The sequence below is a fragment of the Phyllobates terribilis genome, unplaced genomic scaffold (genome assembly GCF_046119375.1).
Source record: "Phyllobates terribilis strain yellow unplaced genomic scaffold, ASM4611937v1 Scaffold_244__1_contigs__length_2968133, whole genome shotgun sequence".
Classification (NCBI taxonomy): domain Eukaryota; kingdom Metazoa; phylum Chordata; class Amphibia; order Anura; family Dendrobatidae; genus Phyllobates; species Phyllobates terribilis.
In genome coordinates, this window is record NW_027363004.1 from 1,409,186 (window position 1) to 1,429,839 (window position 20,654).

The window sequence follows — 20,654 nt, forward strand, 5'->3', positions numbered from 1 at the left end:
AATGATCCACGATGGTTAACGCGTAGACGTAGCCACTTCTGCTTGGGGTCAGTTTTACATGATCCAAGGCTACCAGTTCCAACGGTTGCCGGGTGACGATGGACTGCAGGGGAGTCTTCTGACTGGCGCGGTCCTTCCTTCTCAGGTTGCACGGGCCACAGTCTCTGCACCACTTCTCAATGGTTCCCCTCATGCCTACCCAGTGGAATCGCTCGCGCAGCAGGAACTCCAGCTTCTTCCACCCGAAGTGTCCAGCTCCGTCGTGGTATGCCTCCATCACCATGGCTGCGTCTCTTCGTGGCACCACTACTTGCCAGAGTAATTCATGCGTCCGGGAGTTAACCATTCTGCGGCACAACTTCCCTTTGTAAAGGAACAGTCGACTCTTCTCTGCCCATAGTTGTTTGGCTTCCTCCGGAGCGTCTGGTTCAAGGCGAGCCTCCGGCCGAGTCAGCATCTCCTTCACCAGTCGGACGGCAGGGTCGCTGTCTTGCGTTTCCGCCCAGTTGTAGTGAGGTAAGGGGTTCAACGTAGCAGCCTGCTTACTCCTTACCCGGTGGGAATACTGGATAGTCCCATGACGGTGGAACGCAGGGAGTTCAATCTCTTCCAGTCCCTCCGGATCTTCTCCTTCGTCCGGCAGGTTGGGCATCCTGGACAGGGCGTCCGCGTTAGTATTGGAGCTCCCTGCCCGGTATTTGATTATGAACTCGTAGTTGGACAGACGGGCCATCCACCTCTGCTCCAGGGCACCGAGTCTTGCCGTGTCCAGGTGTGTCAACGGGTTGTTATCCGTGTACACGGTGAACCGGGAAGAAGCAAAGTAATGCTTAAAGCGCTCAGTGACTGCCCATACCACGGCCAGGAACTCTAGCTTGAATGAGCTATAATTCTCGGGGTTCCTTTCAGTGGGTCGCAGTTTTCGGCTGGCGTAGGCGATTACTCGTTCTTTCCCCTGCTGGATCTGGGACAGTACGGCTCCTAGCCCGATGTTACTGGCGTCGGTGTAGAGGATGAAGGGCTGGCTATAATCCGGGTACGCCAAGATTTCATCCCCCGTGAGGGCCATCTTCAGCTGGCGGAAGGACTCTTCTTCTAGCTCTTCCCATTTGAAGGGCGGCTTCTGGTTCTTGGCCTTCCGGGACTGGCCTATCAGGAGGTCCTGCATAGGCGCTGCCTTTTTGGTGAAACCGGGAATAAACCTTCGGTAGTAGCCTACCAACCCGAGGAACTGCCGCACTTCTTTTACGCTGGAGGGGCTTGGCCATCCCTTAATTGCGGTGATCTTATCGGGGTCGGGAGCCACTCCGTCAGCGCTCACCACGTGTCCCAGGTACTGCACCTTTGGTTTCAGGAGGTGACACTTGGAGGGTTTCACCTTTAGGCCGTAACTCGCCAGAGCTTCGAACACCTCCGCCAGGTGTTTCAGGTGGTCCTCATAAGTTTTGGAGTATACAATGACACCGTCCAGGTACAACAGGACCGTCTCGAAGTTTCTGTGGCCCAGACAGCACTCCATTAATCGTTGGAAGGTTCCTGGGGCGTTGCAGAGTCCGAACGGCATGCAGGTGAACTCGCTAAGTCCCATCGGGGTGGTGAATGCGGTCTTCTCCCGGTCCGCCTCTGCTACAGGAACCTGCCAGTACCCGCTAGTGAGATCCAAGGTAGAGAAGAAGTTAGCAGACCTTAAAGCAGCCAATGACTCCTCTATCCTTGGTAAGGGGTACGCATCCTTGTGTGTGATACGGTTGATTTTCCGGTAATCTACACACATCCTCATGGTGTTGTCTTTCTTTTTGACTAAAACTAGCGGGGCTGCCCAGGGGCTACAGCTATCCCGGATTACCCCAGCCTCCTTCATGTCTCTAAGCATCCCCTTGGCGTGTTGGTAATGTGCAGGGGGTACGGGTCGATACCTCTCTTTTATGGGAGGATGATCTCCCGTGGGGATGCGGTGTTCTACCCCCTTGACTCGCCCGAAGTCTAACGGGTGTTTACTAAACACTCTCTCATACTCTTGAACCACCCGGTAGACTCCCTGTTTCTGGTGGGAGGGAGTGGAGTCAGTTCCCAAGTGTAGTTGCTGACACCAATCCTCCATTACTTTCTTAGAGCCGTTACCTTCCTCCGGGTGAGATGGAGGCAAGGGTTCCACAGACTGTATAGAGTTTTGGTTGATGGTATACAATTTTGCTAGCGTGGCATACCGGGGCAGGTACACTTCCCTCTCCCCGATATTGATTATGCGAACGGGCACCCTCCCATGGCGTACATTGACCACCCCCCGTGCTGTCAAAATGGTGGGCCTACTGTCTGAGTAAACTGGTTCTACCATTGCCTGGTAATCTCTACCTCTCAGACCAATAGCTGCCCGGCACCAAATCATCATTTCACTTTTTGGGGGCATGGCAATAGGGAAAGGGTCACACATTCTTACGCTACCAATCTCACCGCCGGAGAGTTCCACCTGTTGCCGTCGCATCAGTGCCCGGATCTCTTTCTGGAGCACTCGCTGCTCGCCGGAGCTGGCGTTCTTGGCAACCTGCTGTAGAAGGAAAATCACTTCTGCAAGACAATTCTCAATTACATTAGTTCCTAGAGTTATTTTTGGGTGGCTCTCATGCTTGTCAATATCTACAATGATCAGTCCCTGTGCTGCCAGTTCGACTCTACCGATTTTGATGGTCACCTCTTTAAATCCGATCTGTGGCACGGGCTGGCCATTGCTGGCGATGATACTCAAGTCGTCGTCAGGGTAGCGGGTAATATCCGAGTCATTCCAGTACTGCTTAAAGAGCACGTACGGGATGGTGGTGACCTGTGACCCGGTGTCCAGTAGGGCACTCATGGGAATGCCATCCAGTACCACAGGCAAGACTGGACGTCCTCCCACATATCTGTCGCGCCAGTTCGATGGGCCTGGTGATCTTTTTCCTGGGGGTTGGCCCTCTACCCCAGGTTGTGCCCGTTTAAAGAACAGTACCTTGCCATATGTCCAGGTTGATTGCAGCGGCGGCAGATGGGTCGTCCGTCCTCGCTGTATCGGTCACTGGGTCTTCCTCTGGCCGGTGGGGTCCTCCTTGGTCGACGCCACGGGATGTCCTCCGGTCCGGATGCCAGCTGGATCTTCCCTGGGGTGGAAACCTGTAAAGACTGCACAGTTCGGGTTAGCGCAGCAACGCTCTTAGCTAGCTCTTGGACCTGATGGCGTAGGTCTGGAGCCGGGTCATTGTCCAAAGCCTGCGCATCAGCTCCCACAGGCCCTGCCGACAAGGGCGCCGCCTCCTGGTGGTAAGTGATAGCTGGGCGCCTGTGGGTCACAACGCCACCCGGTGCCGGTTCTCGGAGCACCCGGATGGCTCTGTCCTTGAACTGTGCAAAGTCCAGATGGGGATCCTGTAAGGCCATTGCCCGCAACTGGGTTCGGTGGGCATTGCAATATAAACCCTCTATAAATTGTTCAGTCAACAGCCTGTCCTCGTTTCCCACCCCATCAGGGTCGGTCTACTTTATGGCCCTCAGGGCCTCTTGTAGGTTTAGTGCATAGTCCCTTATACTCTCATGCGCTCGCTGCTTGCACCCGTAGAATCTAAGCTTAATCTCGGCTGAGGTGCGGGTATCAAAGGTGTCCTTCAGCCGGGTTAGTATCCCTGCGACAGTCTTCCTCCCAGGTGGCCAGGATTTTACTTCCCTTTTGGCTGCCCCAGTTAGTTGGGCCACCAGGATGCTCACTTTTTGCTCTTCTGTGAGGGGGTACACCTGGAAGAGGCTATCCAGCTTTTCTCTAAAGTCATGCAGGGTATGTGACTCCCCTGAGTACTGGGGTAGCCAAGCTGCTCCCGGGATATAGGGCATGGTGAAGGGCATAACTGCAGCAGCGGTGGCGCTGGCGGGGGTTGAGGCAGTGAAGCTCTCCTCCGTATCCGACATCTTCCTCCCCCCTAGTGGACCGTGGCCTACCTTGCGATGATCCTGTTCCGTAGGCCGCGGCTCCGCAGTGGATCGTCAGGGTTGAGGACCTTCCGTCGCGCTCCGGTGACGTCGGCGTCTGCTGGGCTCCTTCCAGGACCTTACGCAACGTCCGGACGTGAGGCGGGGCTTCAGTTCTCGCGCGCTTTCGGAGTCCACGCCCCTCTTCTTCCCGCGCGGCATCCTCAAGATGGCGTCCAATGGCGGGAAAACTCCACGGATGGCGGGAAGAAGGCAGAAGATGGCGCCGGTTGGCGGGAAACTTCACCGATGGCGGGTAGAAGGCTGAAGATGGCGCCGGATGGCGGGAATCTTCACCACAGGTAAGTTTGAACAGTCTTTGCTTTTCAGGCACGCAGTACCCGGTGGTTGCGGGCACGAGATCCTGCCGACTACGCCAAAGTTGACGCGCCCCTGGGCCTGTGTCGCGCTGCGTTGCGCACGCGGGAGCTTACCCGGAGCCGGATCTCTTGAGGGTTGTAGTCTCGTGGAGGCGACCCGGTCCGTGCCCAGGGTGTCAAACTGAGCGGCGATGTACTAGCAGTAGATGGTTGGTGACTACGCCACCCGTTGAATGCAGCTATGGAGCTGCCGCTGCAGGGCAGACCGCTGAGGCCGGTGGAAGGATGGTGCAGCGTGGATGGTATAACCCCCAACGGGAGGGGTATGGCCTCAGGGCAGCCGACGTGGATGATGGGGGTAGCAGGAACCACTCAGAGACGGTGCGGTGTAGTTCAGGGTCTTTACTGGTGACAAAGATAGACCCTCCCGGAGTACTTGCTAGTGATAGGGGCCTGGTCAGTCCTTGAGCAGATGGGATTTCCCCTGGCCAGGCGGAGTTGTAGGCCTTCCCAACTAACTGTACTCTTCTGGCTACCTTGCTAGAGGCGGGAATAAGTAGCCCACGTCCCTGAGTGTACCGTGTGGTGCTCACCCGTATGGCCGGTGACTCGGGGCCTTCTAATGGCTTCCGCTCCACGATGGTGGTGCTGGTCCCACGCGTGTGACCGTGCCTTCGGGCTTCTGGGCCAGAGGACCTGAAATCCTCTGCCGGACGGTTTCTGCTGCTGGGTAGGAGTTAGTCCCCACAGCCTCGGACTCCGGGTCCGGTTAGAAATCTTCTCCGTCAGGGCGAGCTCTGCAGCTGCCAGCCCCTGACTCCTTGTAACACTGCTCCCCACAGAGCTCCTGATGTTTCTTGCTATGCTGCTTCTCTTCTCTACTCTTGTTCTGTCTTCTTTCTCACTCACTCTGCCTCAGCCCCGGGTTTATATAGGGGAAGTCCTTCCCCTCCCAAGACTGGGCAGGAGGTGTGGCATGCACAGGATCCCTGACCAAAGGACCTCCCACCTGCTCTCAGACGTAATATCTCTATCACTGTGGCAACCAGACCCCTGGGGTGTCACATAAGCACTTCCGGCCGGCGGCCACCGCCGGCACCGATAACAGCTGATGGCGGGGGTGCTGTGTGCGGGACCCCGGGCAAACATAAATTGATGCCCTATCCTATGGATATGGCATCAATGTGAAAGTAGTGGACAACCCCTTTAAAGCACAGTGGCCATGAGGTTTCTATAAAATCCCATCCACTTTGCTTGAACTGCAAAACACTCTGTTTTTGCCACAGCAAATAAATATTGTCAAAAACAAACCGAAAGCTCATTGTGGGAACATAACCCACAAGAGTACTATGGGGCCTGTGACTTCCTCCTCTATCATTCTTCCTCAGCGTCTGACGTCTCAGCACAGCGGGCCTGATGACATCACTACATGGCACCCACTGCCCTGAGATGTGCAGGCGCTTTAGAATGCTTGCTGCATAGACCGGAGCAGCGGGAAACAAGGAGGAGAGGTGAGTATTTTTTTTTTTTTAAATCAATGAGCACATTTTGGTAGTCATAGTAATGTATAGAGGACCATGGGGAATTCATTATACTGTATGGAGGACGATGGAGGTGCATTATACTATATGGAGGACTATGGGGAGTGCATGATACTATATGGAGGACTATAGGGTTCAGCACACTATATAAAAGATTATGATTTTGCATTATACAATATGGAGGAATATGGGGCCCATTATAGTATATAGAGGGCTATGTGGGGGCTATTATAATATTTCGAGGGCTATGTGGGAGCCTTTATACTTTGTGGAGGGCTATGTGAGGGCCAATATACTGTATGCAAGCAATTATACAGTGTGAAGGTTTGAGTGGGGACCATCATACCATGTGGAGGGCCGTGGGGGTCATTGCACTGTTTGGTTGTACTGTTTGGAGAGCTAGTGGGGGCCATTATACAGCATGGCGAGGTGTGGGGCCATTATACTGTATGATGACCTATTATACTTTATAGAGGGCTGTGTGGGGGCCAAAGCTGGGGGATCACACTGTGTCACGGTCACCATACTTTGCCGGGGGAGTTGAAGTCGAGTACAGTAGGGTCATCATTATGTGCATGTCCAGGGTACTGTGAAAGAATTCACATACTGTGTTTGTTGGGCACTTTTGTTGGTATCATACTTTAAACATGCAATGAAAGAGGAATCTGGGGCTTCAGTAGGAGGAAAATTACTTTCTAAAGGCTGGAAAGTTGTGAGATCTGCTCTTCTGTGACCCCGTCGAATGTTATTTTTTTTGTTGGGTGGGGGGCAACTAGCACTTCTGCTATGGGATCCCATGATTTCTATGTACACCCATGTCTATGGGCCTGTTTACATGCCAGTGTATTTTCACAGTCTTGGGGCTCATTCACATGTTAGTTTCTATGCTATTTTTTATTTTTTTCACAGGCAGCATGTGTACCTATGACAGTCTATGGGGATGCTCACATGCCCATGATTTTTCATTGAGATATGTTTTATATTGATTCAAGTGTCAGATCAAATTCATCAATGAAAGTGTCCGGGTCTGTTAAAAGATGGGCCAGAACTCGGATGAAGTTTGTCCGTTTTTGACTGACCGATGGGAAAAGTACTGATGTAATTCTGACCAACCTAAGGTAAAAATCACTGATTAAACTCGCTCCATTTTTCTCGTACATGAAAAAACCTGATGTCTGAATGAGGCCTAAGTGGTCCACACAAAATTATATACAGTATCACCAATGCAAGTCTATTAGTCCGCAAAAAATGTGGACAGCATTTGGATGTCATCTGTGTGCCAGTCATGAAATGGACTGTTGGTTATGAGAAGGGGGAGAAACATTCATCAGTTTTATTTTCAGCTGAGAAAAGCTAATGAACCCTGACCAAACTGTGATGAAACTGATCAAAAACACTCATCACACTTACACCATTTTTGTGAGTAGAAGACATATCACTGTTGTATAATTCAGCACTTTACACACTACAGGGTTAACCCAACAGATTAGCTATGTAGCATCCAGAAGGCGGGAGGAGAAGAGTTAATATAAAGCTCAGTCACAGGTTTGCCTTTAGAGTAATTAGCTTGGAGGAGCAGAGCAGCATGGAGCAGGGTGATGGCTCCACATTCCCTCTTATCCCTCAAGGAGGAGGATAGGAATTTGTCCTGATCCTCCTCCGCTGCAGCCGGCTGTGCAGGATGGGAAAGCATGAAGATGATGGGAATGTGCACTACACGGAAGGAAGATGTGTAAGGTAACTGGAACAATGAGGCCCACAGGGGAGTTACTGCCCTGTATGGAGGGGAACATACTATAGGTAAAACTGCCACCAATGGATAATGACCGATCAGTAAAGATGAGCAAGACTTTTGAAACTTACATTTGCAGAGTTTTCCCAGGAAATTCCATTCTCTGCAAATGTCTTCCAAAGCCTCTACTTGCCCTGAAAAACATGTATGACGCCATTCCCTTTTTTTCCTTAACACACTAATCCCCTTCACTGCATTGATGTCGCCCTCTCTCTCTGTCTGTTTTCTATCATGTTTCATGGCTTTCTCTCCCTATTTCTATGGCTAGGCTGTGAGCTGTGATGTACTTTTTTCTATCCAGGTTCACCACAAAATGGCTGCTTCCTTTCCTGCTTCTGCTTTTATACTTGCTATAATAGTCCTTCTTAATTGTCTGAGCTATACTATGTTAGGCCTCATTCACATGTGCAGGGTTTAAACCTGTACGTGAAAAAATGGTACCGGTGTCCTCAGTTTTCGATCAGTGTTTTTCACCGATGGATAAAGAAATTACAAAGCTTCTCCTATACAATGTTAAACTTGTACAGGACACTGATGGCACACTGACCGACCCATAGACCACTATTGGACCTCCGTGTCATCCGTGCTGCCGGAAAAAAAATGGACATGGCTCTGTGTGTTCTGTATGGACACAAGGGGTGTGTAAAAACACTGGTGTGTGAATAGCACCATACATTGAGTACACGTTCTATCCATTAAAACTGCTACAACTCGTGCGTGCAATGCAGATGAGACCTAATATGATGGCAGCAAGGCATTCTGGGAAAGCCCGTCTTCTCTGACTGATGCAATCTTCTGCAATGTCTCAAAAGGTGACATTCATTTTAGGCACAAAAATTCAACATGAACTTGATTCCCGTTGAATGGATTCGCTCAGATCTAGTCATCAGAAAATGTTTAAATTAGTTTGTTTTCCGTGTGTTTTTTTAATGTTTTCATACTTTCTTCTCACAATCTTGCAGTTTTCACACTGGCCACCAGGGCTATTTTAGACATTTACTTCTGTCCTTTCTGGAAGAATTTTCAGCAAAGCTTTTTATCAGAGGCCGGATTACAATGACCGGTAACATACAGCTGATAACGCAGGTTCCACCAATCACAGTTGATGTCACACCGGACCTTACTCCCCTTCACCCAATGATCTTTGTACAAGCTCATTGGACGCTTCAATGCAAAACAGAGGCCCTGACTTCAGACCAGTGGTGTTCATGCTAATCTTGATGAGGTCGGTGTGCTAGAGTCATCCAGAGGTCAATGAATCAGGACTATCAGAGAACTAGCGAGCGCCTTGTGTGTCTCCATGTGTGCCTTGCCAATAATCTTACTCCAGTCAGTGACTGGAGTAAGATATGTCGCACAGAGAATGCCACAGCTTATAAAATTTTGCTGGTGCCCACTTTATCAGGGCTGGGTGAAAATGGAGTGTGAACGCTAAAAAGTCACAATTTCAGCCCAGCTTCGAGTTGCGCTAAAACTTTGTGACTTTTCAAAGCTTTTTACACTAGTATTCTGGCTTTGAATGAGGCCCATAGTGTCTAAGTGAGTTTATTGCTGTTAATGTAGATTTCCTGAAAGAACAGGACATATGAACATAGAATAGCCTCAGTGGTCAGTGTAAAAAATTCTAAGATTTCTAATTTTAAATATAAATTTTGATATGGGAAAATATTGCCAACTTTTTTGAATGCATTTAAAGTAAACTTTTTTTATGATGCCTCCCCTTTAATTTTGCTTATGAAAATTTGGAGCTCTGAATCTGAAAAGCTGAGCACCAACTACTATGAGGATTTACTGTTAGAAATGAATGAAAGGCAGATAAATTCAGAATAACATTTAATGTTTTATATGAATTTGACCCCTTTGCATATATGGGCGTAACTGTACGTCCGCGCTGAGGTGAACGCATGTGGAGGCGGCTCAGGAGCTGAACTCCTTCCACACGTGTCTGATGCAGACTGAAATAAAGGGGTTGTCCATTACTCAGACAACCCCTTCTTAATTACGGTTTCAATCATGTGAAATAGCAGCTATGCTCTCCTCTGGTGCGGGCGCCATTCCAGTGATGTCGGCGTCTGGTCTCCTGGAGCATGCATGACATATCACGGGAACCCTGCAGCCGACGCCATTCCAGTGATGTCTGTCTGGTCTCCTGGAGCATGCATGACATATCACGGGAACCCTGCAGCCAACGCCATTCCAGTGATGTCTGTGTCTGGTCTCCTGGGGCATGTGTAGCACCCCGAGGGTTCGGTTGCTACAGGGTTATTGCACCTCAACCAGAGGTGTGATATTCCACTCCCAGGTAAGGATGGAGTGTGGACCAGGGCTCAGTTAGCTGCACACGCACACACTCCCCATTTCCGGGGGAAAGCTCGATGGTGCTCCCATTTTTGCAGGCACAACTGACCATGTCCCTGGCTGGAGTGGGGAGGGGGTAGAGAACCCAGTGGTGTAGGAGCAGAAGGGGACGGTTTCTGGAGCATAGGAAGGAGCGCATTGGGTGCAGGTCACCTGAGCTCAGCACAGAGAAGCAGATATAAGGTGGGAGCCATCTCAAGTCTAGGAGAATAGTAGAAGTAGTAAGAGAGAGAGCTGACAGGGAGCAGCAGCTCAGCCTGAGCTCAGCTCCATGAGGCAGGCCTAGAGAGAAGGCCGGGGCCAGAGAGAAGAAGGAAGGAAGGAGAAGAGACAGAGGAGTGGAAGGGCTCCAGAAACAAGAAGGCAGGAGGGATCCTAAGAGTGCAGAACGGCCAGCAACCATTGCAAACCCCATTATACCGGGTGAAAGGGTCAGGCCGTGGAAAGGTACCGGATCCCTAAGTTGGTGGAGGCAAATCTACCCTCAGCCAAGAACCGGAGGTTGTGACCATTTATTGGTGCGACCCCCCGCTAAACCTGCTAGGGAGGCACCATATAGGATAGCGGGAAGTGAAGGCCAATGCTTACCCGACACGGTCCGCGGTAGCCGGACAGAAGTCAGGACACTGGTGGGGCACGAGAGGCCAGAGAAAGGACAGAAGGGGGTCCTGTGCCATACTCCTGAATTGCCTGGGGGTTGACCGAGCTCCTCACCTGGTGGACACAGCACGGCTCGGGCAGTCCTTGCTGACAGAAGTGACTTGGATATCAACTGTGAGTAAAACACCCTGGACTGCATCATTGGACTCTGTGTGATTTATGCTGCGCCTGCACCATCACCCCCAGCATTCACTTTCACTGCCCTGAGGCTACACTCTTCCCATGGGGAGTTATCCTATCCCTGTGCTGCACACTAATACCAGCCCCAGCGGTCTGCCTCGCAGCGGCGGTTAGCTCTGACCGCAATCCACGGGTGGCGTAGTCGGACATTGACAAAACTATAAATAGACTGCCACAGCATTTGGTCTGACCACCCTGAGCCACGGGATCGGGTTGCCACTACTACCCCTATCAGCACCGTACACTAGAAGGCCTAGTTCCGGGTACCCCACGGCTCAGGGGGCGAGTCACATGCATGACTAATCATAGGATCCCTGCAGCCAATCAGTGACTGTGACTCACCCCATGGGCCATGGGGCACTTGGAACCGGGCTTCAGTGTGATGATGGGGGTAGTAGTGGCAACCTGATCCCGTGGCTCAGGGTGGTCAGACCAAATGTTGTGACAATCTATTTGTAGGGTTTTGAATGTCAGACTACGCCACCTGTGGATTGCGGTCAGGGAGGACCGCCGCTGCAAGGCAGACCGCTGAGGCTCATGTAGATATGCAGCACAGGGATAGGATAACTCCCCACGGGAAGAGTGTAGCCTCAGAGCAGGTAATAGGATGCTGGGGGTGATGGTGCAGGCCGCAATAATAAAGGTCCAGAGTCTACTTCAAACAGTCCAGGGTCTTTATTGTAGGTGGTACTTATGACCCAACAGGAGTACAGGGTAGGAATGGGCCTGGGTGTCTGAGAACATTCAGGCGAGCCCCACTGGTCAGGGTGAGTGGGTAGGCCTACCGTTCTCTCTGCCCTTGCTGACTATCTCCCCCTTTAGTGGTGTGATAGCCCACGTCCCTGAGCTGGCCGTGTACTACGCCTGTATGGCTTGCGACTCGGGCCTTAGGTACCTGTTGCTTCTCTGTGCTGTACCAGTCCCTCTGTGTGGCGGAGCCTCCAGGCTTCTCAGGCCCAGGGATCTAAAATCCCTCGCAGGTAGGTTATCTGCTGCCGGGCTTGCAACCCTGACAGCCTCGGATCCCAGTGTCCGGTGATGTAGTTCTCTCTCTCAGGGTCCCTTCTGCCTTCTTGTTTCTGGAGCCTTTCTACTCCTCTTTCTCTCCACCTTTCTTCCTTCCTTCTCCTCCTCTTCTCCTTCCTGGCCCCGGCCTCTTCTCTAGGCCTGCCTCGTGGAGCTGAGCCCAAGCTGAGCCTCAGCTCCCTGTCAGCCCTCTCTGGCTGAACTTCTTCCCTCTCTGAACTAACCGACTGAACACTCTCCTAAGATGGCCCCCACCTTTTATCTGCTTCACTGTGTCTGAGCTCAGGTGACCTGCAACCAATGAGCTCCTTCCTATGCTCCAGAAACCGTCCCCTTCTGCTCCTGCATCACCGGGTTCTCTCCCCCCTCCCCACTCCAGCCAGGGACATGGTCAGTTGTGCCTGCAATAAATGGGAGCATCTGTGAACTGTCCCCCGGAAATGAGGAGTGTGTGTATGCAGCTAACTGAGCCTTGGTCCATACTCCATCCTTACCTGGGAGTGGAATATCACACCTCTGGTTAAGGTGCAATACCCCTGTAGCGACCGAACCCTCTGGGCGCTACAACTACATCACTCTCTCATCCTTTGAACAGAACTGACAGCCAGAGAGCAGCAGCAGATTACACTTCTTTAGGGTGTCCCTTTCGTCTGAAGGAAGTGAGAGTGAAATGGCTACTGACTGCGTGATATGAGGTCACTCGAGTCCTGGGAGACTAAGCGCAGACTTGAGTAGAACAGCAACAGCACAAAAGGTGATTATAGCTGTTTTATATGTAGGAAATATTGTGATTGAGAGCTGTTTGAGTAGTGGACAACCCTTTCTATATAGCTGACATTTTATCTCTAACAGTCGCAGTCAGAGCTTCGTTTCGGCCGCAGCTGTTAACCATTTAAATGCCGCTGGCTCCCATTGGCGCTCTGGGATGAGGCCGATGAGTTAAAATGAAAGCTGGTGGCATGCTGAAGGTCCCTGTCTCGACTATATTTGAACTGATCTGAATCAGAGCTTTGAAGGAAACTGGTATTTTCACTATATAGCATAATAATGTGGTATTGCACCGTGTCATAGAAAATATTGCAATTTATGAAGCCACTAGTAAAGGAGCATTCCTTCACCCCTCTCACCTCCTCTTTTGCAATAGGACAAAAGAGGGCAATCTAAGCAGCCCATATGCAGAATGCCTAGTTGACAAGTAGGAAAATTAGATGTAGCTGGATAGTGAACTATGGGGGAAGGCATCGGCGAGATCTTACAATATCCCACCGCTGCCACCAATTTGTCAGGGATTTGCACACACAGACTATCCTGATTACTCACTATGTAGTTACCGGCAAGCAAGCTGTGAGCGTATGGCGTACACGCCTCCGAATTTCAACGCATTGAATGTGTATATGCCCCCATATGATCATTGCCAGCTTCACGATAACCCAATTAATAGTATTCACTGCCACCACCGATCAGTTCTAAATACAGGCCTGATCGGACTTCTGCTTTCTGGTAGCGTATGGCTTCGGGGGAGGAACGATTACAGAACAGAAGAAACAGGACTAATACATTTTATATTTAATCCAAAGGGAGGCAGGGTTTATGAAAAAATATACAAAGGATTTTACAAAGAGGGACAGTACAATACATATACAGTTACACAAAATAAAAGGTATTAATGGAAGAACTTACTAGACAGATCAGAGACTATTCAATTTACCTGGAGGAGAGGTGCTCCAATGGACTATTATGGAGCAGGACCTGTGCTTACAAATATGTATCTCACGGCATGAGTATAGACCCATATTCAGCTGGATCTTTTATGCTGAAGGGGTGGCCCTGCCCACACACTCCCCTGTGATGACCTCACCTGGGCTCATCTCTGTCCATCATGGTTTTATGAAATCTATAATTTCTGCAATAACTTCTCACTGGTTGATCACAGAAGTTAGCAAGTGATGCCATCTTTTTTTAATGTGATTTTGCCTTGAGAAGAATATTGAAAATTTAACCCCATGTCAATCATTGTGCCCTGTTTGGCGGGATTATAGAGGTCTATTAGAAATCATGCCATCTCATTTCTCCTCATTGTGAGTCTGCAGTCTGATAATGGCATTAATAATATTCATTTTACCATGTCCTGTGCTATTCTCTTCAGAACAGCTTTATAGTGCTGCCGTCATATACCGGTGCGGTGCTTGTTTCTCCTGATCTAGGAGCTTTATATTGAGGTAGCCTGGCTAATCATCTCTTGTAGGACTTTCTATAGAAATGCTCAGCCCTACGCGTTTCATCATTCTTATATGAGACTCTCATGGTCATCAGGGGCTCACAGTCTATGATCTTTTTTTGGTTTGATAGTACGATAGTTTTGTAATAAACTTATTGGCAGGGTTGCCGGCAGCGTCTGGCGGCTAAACCAGCGTGACTTTATAGGAAAGTTGGTGCCCCCTCTTGTGCGCCCCCCCTTCTGTCATCCAATCGAGTGACTCGGGTGCGTTGCAGGCGTATCATGTTGCGATCATATAATCATGCAGGGACTCGTCTCATTCTTCCAGTAGGATCTTTTTCTCACAGAGATGTCTTGGCTGCACTGCGATCTCACAGTATTAATATGTCTTTTATATCTAGGGAAGGAGACTGGTATATTGCATTGCATCTTATAATGTCGTCTCTACGAGTTTGTTGCGATATGAGTTGTTAATAGTGTTTGTTCGTAGTTTGTCATTTGTTTTGTTTACAGACAGATCTGCCTGTTTCATGTGCTACCTCGTCCCACCTACACTTACATCGATGCAGAACTTCCTTTCATCGTGACAAATGCCATCTGGCTATGTCACTGCTTCCGCACCAGCAAACGCTTGCGGACGTCTATTTCCTCAAAGTTCATTTCATTTGATCGTATCAATATGTCCATAATAGACATTGGGATGACTTTTATTCTGATTGTATCGATGTATCTGTATTATTAAGTCTTCAGATGAGTATTTTATAATATAAAAACAAAGGAAGAAATTCTGATGAAATTTGTCCTATTGTTATTAAACTTCAATTTGTTCAAGAGGTCATTTTTAGTGTTGAGCGAGCATGCTCGACACTGCTCAGTACTCGCCCGAGCATCTCACTACTCGGGATGTTCGGCGAGCACCGAGCATTTCCGGGTTACTCGGGCGGGAGCTCGGGTCTCCGCCCTGTATGTTTGGCGCTCTTTACAGAGCCAATGAACATGCAGGGATTGCCAGCCAGTCACTGTAATGCCGCAGCCATGTTGTTTGTGGGCATTACAGTGATTGGTTGGCCGCACAGCGTCACCTCGAGTATTTAAAACCGGGCGCCGCCATCTTGGACACAGTCGCTCCGGATCAGACAGTGTAGAGACAGCGCTGCTGATTTAGGGAGAGATATAAACTGCGAAATAGTTAGTGTAGGGTCTCTAAAGCCTGCAAAAGCAAACAAACAGTCCTTCTCAGGACAAATATCCATCCCAGATACCAGGCAGGCAGGCTGTATAGGAGACACAGTGGTTATACCAGCAAACGCTGCATTACAGTCCTGTGTGCTCCTGTTGCTGAAATTGCTGGACTTAGCTCCAGGTCTCAGGGGACAGGAAAAATCCTTTTTTTTTTTTTTTTTTCCTCCTTCACACTGTACAAATACCCATCTTATTAACCTTTTGTCCCCCCCCCCCCCCCCAAAAAAAAAAATGCGTGTCTGATTTTACAGACACAAATATATCTGTTGAAAATAGTCAGGTGTAGGCTAGAGAAACAGAAGTGTTTTGCACTTCCACGGTTCAAACCTCTGTATTATCCACTTTGGCCCATTTGTATCTAAAAAAAAAACATGGTTTGAGTGTGTCGCTCACTGTTCAGCCGCAATTATATCTATTTAAAAAAGTCTGGTATACCCCAGTAAACAATAACTGTGGTTTTGCCATCCCACGGTAAAAAATCTCTATTATTCAGGTTTTAGTAGTTTTTACGTAAAGAAAAACAGTAATAGTTTCTCCCTGATTGTTCAGATTGTTTAAAAGAGTCGGGTGTAGGCCAGAGAAATAGAACTGTGGTTTTCCTCTTCCACGGATCTAATCTACTTTTTATTACCCTTTTTCCATTGATAGTGTGAGTGTAAGCTATTTTACTTCCTTTACAATGGGCAAGGCGCGTGGCAAGGGACGTGGAACTGGACGTTCTGGTGATGGTTCGTGCAGAGGACGGGGCCGTGGCCAAGGTGAAAACGTGCCACAACCAACGCCACATCTTCTCGCTCCCACTTCTTGACCGAATTATTAGGGAAGCACAGAACAACACCAGTATTGAGAACTGATCAGTGTGCACAGGTTATTAATTGGATAGCAGATAATACTTCCAGTTACATGGGCACCACCACCTCCGCTCTGTCTTCCACACGGTCAGCTCTTAGTAGCCGTGAGTCTCGACCGCATACTCCTCCTCACCCTGATGCTCCTTCCTCCCACCATGCTGAGTGTCGTCAGACAGCAATTGATCCCACACTTGGACACTCTGAAGAGCTGTTCACTGGTCCATTTCCATATTTGTGCCCCTCGCCTGATACGCTTGTGGTGGAAGAGGAGATCCCATGTAGCGATGCCCAAATATTTGAACAGCCACGGCCAGAGGAAGTCGACGCTGCCAATTTGTCACAAGAGGTGGACGATGGTGAGACACAATTGCCAGGAAGTGAGGAGGAGCATCGTGGTGCGCAAGTGGAAGAGGAGGAGGTGGTGGATGATCTAGTAACTGACCCAACGTGGCAGGAGGACATGCAGAGTGAGGCCAGCAGCACACAGGGGGAGGGAGGCAGAGTACCTCAACAGGCAGGAAGAAGCAGTGTGGTGGCCGCAGACAGAAGGCGGGCAACCGTTCCCCGTAACACCAACACGAGGGATGTTGCCAGTACAAGCGGTAGGTCTTCCAGAGTCTGGAATTTTTTTAAAGACTCTGCTGATAGCCCCAAAAAGGTCATATGTTCCACCTGCCATGCCAGCATCAGCAGGGGTGACAAAACTACCAGCCTGACCACCACCAGCATGATCAGGCACATGGCAGCAAAGCACCCGACTTTGTGGGGCGAAACCCAGGGTCCACGACCAGTGTCGGCGGGTGTCACCACTGCTTCTTCTACTGTTGTGCGTGCAATAGAACCCCCTGTTGTGTGTGCAAGGCAATCCCTTGTCCATACTGCATGTAAAGATTCCCCCTCCTCTCAGTCTTCACTTGTTATGGCAGTTTCTCAAGAAACAGCATCCACGTCCACGTCCCACCGCAGCGTTCAGTTGTCCATATCCCAGACCTTTGAACGAAAGCGGAAATTCGCAGCTAACGCCCCACAGGCCACAGTCCTAAATTCGCACATTTCACGACTGCTTGCGTTGGAAATGCTGCCTTTTAGGCTGGTGGAGACGGAATCCTTCCGCAATCTTATGGCGGTGGCCGTCCCTCGGTACTCGGTCCCCAGCCGACACTATTTTGCCCGGTGTGCCATCCCCGCACTACACAAGCACGTGTCCCAAAGCATCTGCCGTGCCCTCAACAACGCAGTTACTGGGAGAGTCCACCTGACAACAGACACATGAACAAGTGCTTGTGGCCAGGGACAGTACATCTCTCTGACGGCACACTGGGTAAACATAGTGGAAGCCGGGACCCAGTCGGACCTTGGGACGGAACACATCCTCCCCACACCGAGGATTGCGGGCCCTATGTCAGTCATAGTTGCCCCCATAGTGTATAGCTCCTCCTCCGCCTCCATCTCCGCCTCCGCCTCCATCTCCTCCTCCATCTCCATCTCCTCCTCCTGTTCAGCCTCCTGCTCCATCTCCTCCTCCTCCATCTCCATCTCCTCCTCCTGTTCAGCCTCCTCCTCCATCTCCTCCTCCTGTTCAGCCTCCTCCTCCTCCTGTTCAGCCTCCTCCTCCTCCTGTTCAGCCTCCTCCTCCGTCTCCGTCTCCATCTCCTCCTCCTGTTCAGCCTCCTCCTCCGTCTCCGTCTCCATCTCCTTCTCCTGTTCAGCCTCCGTCTCCATCTCCTTCTCCTGTTCAGCTTCCATCTCCATCTCCTTCTTCTGTTCAGCCTCCATCTCCATCTCAGATATCACCACATCAGTTACAAGCTGGAAGCACTGCAGTACTGCCTCCGCCAAGTGGCAACAGGCTGTGCTGAAACTCATAAGCTCAGGTGATAAACCTCACACTGCTTGTGAGTTGTGGACAGCTGTGAAAGAGCAGGCAGATCTGTGGCTGAGACTGCTGAACCTACATCCCGGCATGGTCGTGTGTGACAATGGCCGTAACCTGGTGGCGGCTCTGAGGTGAGATCACACACGTACCATGCCTGGCTCATGTGCTTAACCTCGTGGTTCAGCGGTTTCTTAAATCATACCCAGAGTTGCCAGATCTGCTCGTGAAAGTACGCCGCCTGTCAGCTCATTTTCGCAAGTCTGCTACAGCTTCCGCCGCCCTTGCTGTGTTGCAGCAGCGTTTGCAGCTTCCAGCACACCGACTGGTGTGTGATGTCCCCACACGTTGGAACTCTACCCTAAGGATTTGTGAGCAGAAGAGAGCAGTTGTGGTGTACCAGATACAACAAGGCCGTCTATGTTCAGGTCAGACTCCACACATAAGACCTCAGGAGTTCACCTGGATGTCTGACATATGTACCATCCTGACAAACTTTGAGGAGGCCACCAAGATGGTGAGTGGCGATGACGCCATCATTAGTGTCAGCATCCCACTTGTCTGTCTTTTGCAACGCTCTCTGCAGAGAATTAAAGAGGAGGCATTGCAGCCAGAGTATGATGAGATGGATCAAGAAGCCGTAGTGGGCGATTACACACAGCCCAGCCTCATCTCATCCCAACGTGCATTGGGGGACAGAGGGAGAGGAGGAACAGGAGCTGCTATCAAGCGCTGTAGATGGTAGTACCTGTACAAGTGTTATACCGTCGGTTCAGCGTGGGTGGCCTGAGGACAGGGGGGAGGAGGAGAGCATGGTCCGTCGTCATCTTGGTGAGGACAAGGAAATCTTGCCCATTACCAGTCTAGCACGCATGGCTGACTTTATGTTGCGCTGCCTTAACTGTGACCCTCGCGTTGTCAAAATGTTGGGTGACAGTCATTACTGGTTGGTGACCCTTGTAGACCCCCGCTACAAGGAGAACTTTCACTGTCTTATTTCTGAGGTGGAGAGGTCTACAAAAATGGGCCTGTACCAGAAGGCCCTTGCTGCAGAACTGTTAAAAAAAAATTCCCATCTGAACACGCTAGCGGCAGAGGTCACAGTTCGTTGACCAACCAAAGCGTACAAGCGAGAGAGAGGCAACTCCAATCTAGTAGAGGCAGGGGAACACTGTCAACGTTCTGGGACAGTTTTCTCAGACCCTGAGGCGTGGGGTACTCTCACAAGGAGTGGAAAGTTTCAAAAGATGGTGAGGGAGTACCTTGCCGACCGTACCAGCGTCCTTCGTGCCTTTTAATTATTGGGTATCCAAGCTGGACACTTGGAATGAACTCGCTCTGTACGCCTTGGAGGTCCTGGCCTGCCCTGCCACTAGCATGTTATTGGAGCTTGTTTTTAGTGCCGCTGGGGGAATTATAACTGATGAGCACACTCTCCTGTCAACTGACAATGCTGACAAGCTGACCCTTATCAAAATGAACAAGGGCTAGATTGGGCCAGACTTCTCATCACCACGAAATGACAGCAGAGTAACATAAAGTCAAATCCACGGTGTTATTTCGGGAGGTGTACTCCCATGCACCACTTCACACCCACACATGGGTATACGCTTCCTCATTTCGGCTGTTTTATGTTCTTCTCCTTATCCTCAGCCTCCACCACCACTATACCACCAGGGTGACCGTGGTCCGTGTTGCCATTATTGAAAGTTCCTCCGTCCTTATTTTTGTCAGCTTTTGCTTGGAAGGCATAAGCAAAGACTGTGGGAGACCCACTCCCCAATAATGGGAATACTATTTTTAAGATGCTGTACTGTCTGGCTCTTGTAAGGGGCATTAAAAGCATCTTGTTATACCACTCTAACCTCCACGTCTCTTCTGAGGGGCATTAAAACCGTCTTGTTAAGCTACTGGGACCTCCACGAGTCTTTGAACGGGCTCTGCATTTCCTCCTAATTTTTTGAAGCTTTTGCTTGGAAGGCATAAGCAAATACTATGGGAGACCCACTCCCCAATAATGGGACTTATGTTTGTAATATGCTGTGCTGCATGGCTCTTGTAAGGGGCATTGCAAGTTCCTCATAATTTTTGGAAAGCCTTCCATTCACTGCTTAGGCTAACAGTGTACAGGAGACCCAGTTGGTATAAATGGAAAAAACTGTTTAGTTAAGGCCCTCTGACCTCCATGTCATTTCCAAGGGGCATTGGAGTGCCTCAAAATTTTTGGTAGGCATTGCACTCACTGTATGCCCTATAACTGTGTAGCCGAACTGCTCCTTTTTGTTACAGAAACATATCCTACAAGACATATGTGGTTGACTGGCCTGATATTGATGTGAATGGTCCCTGTTCCTCCTGCTCCTTCTCCTTTGCCACTACCTCATCCATCATTTATCACCTGAAGCTTTGTTTTAATGGGAGTCATAGAACTGTGATAGTAGCAGGAAAACATCCAGAAATCCTCGGAGGAGGTAGGATATGCGCCAAAACGCTGACCACCTCAGACCTAGCCGCTACTACATACATGCGCTTGCATTCCAAGAAAACAAAGCAGATGCTAGCTTGTATCATCATCATCATCATGGTCCTCACCTTGGCACTCT